General features: G+C 37.5%; 1 long non-coding RNA gene across 1 annotated transcript; it reads left to right on the top strand.

The window, feature by feature from the left end:
* Positions 1–3,128: 3,128 nt before the first annotated feature.
* LOC149182122 (uncharacterized) lies at positions 3,129–3,717 on the top strand. Its single transcript, XR_016257586.1, has 2 exons — positions 3,129–3,400; positions 3,582–3,717. It is a non-coding gene; the product is annotated as an uncharacterized LOC149182122 (long non-coding RNA).
* Positions 3,718–4,516: the final 799 nt, after the last annotated feature.

Genomic DNA, 4,516 nt, shown 5'->3' with positions numbered 1-4,516 from the left:
TTTGGATCTGGTTAATATCCAAGTCATTCGGGATTGGCCATCCAATACCACTCTAATAGAGCTTCACAACTCTTTGTGCCTTGCTAATTTTTATCAGAGGTTTGTGTTGGGATTCTCTCATATCACTCGGACTTTGAGTCAGGTTACTAAGGGCAGACTAAAATAATTTTTTTTCCTAGTACAAGTCCCAACAGAAGGTGTTCATTGAGCTGAAGCACTGCCTCTGCTCTGCACTGGTACTCACATTTCCAGATTATCAACAACCATTTAAAATTGAGACAGGTGCCTTTGACTATGTTATTGGTGCAATTCTCACCTAGCAAGGGCATCTAGTGGCCTATCATAATGATACAATTTTCGATACAATACATAAATAAACCATTTATGATAAAGAGATGTGTTCTACTATGGAGGCATGCCAAAAATGGAAAAATTACATTCTAGGGAAAGAGACGATCATCCACATAGATCACTGACCTCTCAGTTTATACAGACACAAGAGAAGTTGTAGAACGATCAACATCAAAAGTGGTCAACATATCTGCAATAATTCCATTTAAACATTAAATACAAGAAGGGAAACACCAATCATGTTGCAAATTGCCTCAGTTGGCCCCCAATTGCAACACTAACCACTGTTCTCAACTCTTGTGGACATGAAACCTCCAGATGGATGCAACTGTACAAAAATGATCCAAAGTTCACCACCACATACGAGATGCTAGTGGGTGGCAAGAAAGTTCTAGATTTCAACCTCCAAGATGCATTATTATGCTACTTGGGCCACCTTTGTGTTCCTTTGAGCAAGCATGACAATCTGATTTCAGAGGCACACAACAGTCGGTTCGCAAGATACTTTGGTGTGGAGAAAATTGTGGTTGTACTATAGAAGTATTTTTATTGGCCAAAACTTCGACAAGATGTTGGAAAATATACCAGATCCTGCACTGGCTGTGCCATCACCAAGCCAACCATCAAGAAGCAAGGCTTGTACACTCTTTTTCCTACTCCCAGCCAGCCCTGGGAATCCATCTCCATAGACTATCTATCAGGCCTCCCTTCTACCAAGCATGGTAATGACCCTGTATTTATGGTCGTGGACAAATTTTCTAAGATGGACATATTGGCCGCTTGCAAGAAGAGTATTATAGCAGAGGACACTGCCAAACTCTTTTTTATTGAGTGTGGGTACATTTTGGGATCCCGCATACCATTATTTCAAATTGGGATAGCAATTTCTTGGGCACATTTTGGTTGAGCCTCTAGACATTATTGGAAACCAAGCTCACCAAGTTGACTACATTCCATCCCCATACTAATGGCCAGATAGAGGTCGTCAATAGAATGATAGTGCACATACTACACATGTACAACTTGAAGCATCCATGAACCTAGGATGAGAACATTCCTTATGTGTAACACAGTTCTAACTGATATCTCCATGTCTCGACTGGTCGTAGTGCCTTTCAAGTGGGTCTGGGATTTCAACCATTGTGTCTGATTGATGTTCCCATGCCTCATGCAACTACACAGATAAAATCCGCACATGTACATTCTAAGGCTAATAAAGCAACCAATTTTATTGAACACATCCAGCACATCTACCAGTAGGTGCATGACATCTTGGATAAGTCCAATGCCAAGAACAAGCAGCGACTTGATCAACATCAAATGCCACATAAGTTTAAGGTGGGCGACAAATTTTTGTTTCATTTTTAGAAACAATGCCTTATCAAAGCCCATCGGAAGCTCTGACCACTCTGATATGGGCCTTACACCATCACCAAAGTTGTGGGAGACAATTCTTTCGAGCTCAAAATTCCCCCATTCCTCAGCCTGCACCTAGTGTTCAAGCCATACTTTCTGTAATATCCCTCCCCTTAATAATAAATAATAAATAATATAAATAATAATATAATAATAAATAATAAATAATGCTAATAATTAATAAATAAATCACTTAATAATAAATAATAAAAATAATAAAGATAATAAATCATAAATGTTAAATAATAAATGATATTAAAAATATATATACAAGAAAATAAATAAAAATAATAAAAATAAAAATAGTAATAACCATACTAAAACTCTAAATAAGAATAAATAGAAATAAAACAAGAAAACTATCAAAAAGAAGGAAATAAAACAAGAAAGCTAAAAATCAAAAGAAAAGTAAATAAATAAAACAAGAAAGCTAAAAATCAAAGAAAGTTGCATGTACACACATGGAGTGTGTGCATGTGGTTCCCCTTCCAATGTTGTTCTATTTAATAGATGGTGAGGAAGATGAGAGGCATTCTTGCATTCCATCTTTCCGAGATTTTGTCTTTCATTCTCTTGGGAGAATGGTATACTAAGACCTAGGAGTCACTGGCAGTAGTACGTTGATTGAGGGCTCGGGGGTGGCCAGTTGTAGCAAGACGTTGCACAATTGAGCCTACGGTTGGGTGGAGAGTCGTCCCCAAAACCTTGTTGCGGTAAGCCTACTTCGACCACAGGTAAACAGGGAAGCACTATTCATTCAATTTGAATTTAGTTAATTAATTACATGTTTATTGGGTGCCACTCTCATTTAAATTAATGTTAAATTAGATATTTATTTTTGGACTGTTACATATGGTATCAAAAGCCTCAAGCTTCATGAAATAATCAGATCGGTATCCATGGTTAATGATCAGGAATATGCACATAAGAAGCTTAATGGTGTGCAAAGCTAGAGAAATAACTAATTTTAATTAAACTTTCTGCCTGTATGGGGATAACCAGAGTAAGGCTGTGGTGTTGGAGTTTGCATAATTGAAGGTTGCAGGTTGTTTAAGGGTTTGATTGTGAGTGGTTTGTAGGGTTACAGCTATGGTGTTTAGTGATTATAAACAAGGAAAACCATATATTTGATATATTTGTTGCAAGTAGAGATATCTAAGCAAATCCTTTTGTTCCTCGTATTGTTAATTATGAAGATTTCGTTAAAATTTTGTAAAACTTTTCGACTGTTAAGGATCATATTTTGAAACCGCATATATCACCAAAAGTTTTTCTTGTTAGAAAATTCCATGGATCATCATTGAAATGTAAACTTCTTCTTATTATTGTGCATGATAAGTAAAAACTGGTTTGGTGTTTGAAGGAGGATAAGCCTTGCACCACCGGATATTGTGCAAGCAGGAAGGTAATTCTATTTTGAAGCTTCGGAAAAATGACAAGGGTACTTTTAGTAAAAGGGGCTAGAGAACTGTTTGATTTAAGTATGTCTATAAAACGGAATTAGACTTCTGTAGTCCCACCCGTGTAAAACAGAAAACCTGAATTCCGCCTTGGGTGCTCCATTTACTGATTCGCTTCTCCCCTATTCGCTGGCTCTGACGCGAAGCCGAGTATCAAGTTTTAACGCGCTCAGGTCTGTACATAATTTGCCCATTAGCAGTTATTGAGTGCCTTCTTTTTCGTTTTTTTTCTTGGCAGTAGTTACTGGGTTATGTATTGAGCCAGGCTGCATTGGATTCATTGTTTTGTGTTATTTCCATTGAACTTTTCAGTGTTCAGAAATTGGGTTCTTATTTTCTTCATTTATTTTCTAGGGCATGCGGGTGTTGGGTTCTTTATCGGATTCCACAGGTGTGTACTGACAAACTTCCGTAATTTCTACCCGGGCTTGTCTCAGGCTCAGAGAATTTGACCGTTACAGTGAATGCCATGGGAACCCAATCTAGAAAAGGCGTGCCCTGTTGTGAATGAGGTCTGAATGCAAACTTACTGTGGGGCTTTATTGCGCTCGTCACTGACCTTCCGAGCGTTTAGGTTACTTGCGCAAAAATTTTTTGGTGCCAAAACTCATTGAGCGGGCGAGGCTTTAAGTACTTGCTATAAAAAGGTTTGGGGAATGAAAGGTTTTATCCTGTCTACAGAAGGGTTTGGATTAAGAGAAGTTTTAAATCTTTCTAGTCTTAATTTTGTTTTTCTGAGGATTCTCATGTATTGCACGCTGTATTTGACATAATTCCATTCATTGTGAATTTTCTTGGACCCTTCCGGGACAAATCTGTGCAAGTGCTTCGCCATATTGGGTCACAGTGTGAGCTCTGCCAGATTTTGGAAACGGCGGATCTTTTATCTCTGTTAATAACTCATTATCCATCAGTACTATAATGTTTCCATCCCGATGTCGAAGAAACAGAGCTTCAGATTGCAGGAACAGATATGGCGCCGCAGGGATGGCAGATTTTGAAACCACAGGTTCTTCTCTGAAGTATTCATAGGAAAATCTTTCACATTAAAAAAAAAAAAAAAAAAGAGGAAGGTGAATTTTAGATTGTTATTAATTAGATAATGAGAAAAGAATGGGAAATAACACCTAAACTTGAGTTCCTTCCAATTATGTCGTTATTCAGATTTGTAACATAAATTTCGTATATTTGATGAAAATTAAATGAGGAAAAAAATTAAATCGTGTTAAAGGTAACCGGTTCTGTTAGATCAACGATGACTCTAGAAACAGGCTGACGTGTAGAGAATA

Source organism: Pinus tabuliformis, chromosome 3_2, assembly GCF_031772625.1.
Source record: "Pinus tabuliformis cultivar Carrire ecotype Pingquan chromosome 3_2, CPIR1, whole genome shotgun sequence".
Classification (NCBI taxonomy): Eukaryota; Viridiplantae; Streptophyta; class Pinopsida; order Pinales; family Pinaceae; genus Pinus; species Pinus tabuliformis.
This window is presented reverse-complemented; position numbering and strand designations above follow the sequence as displayed.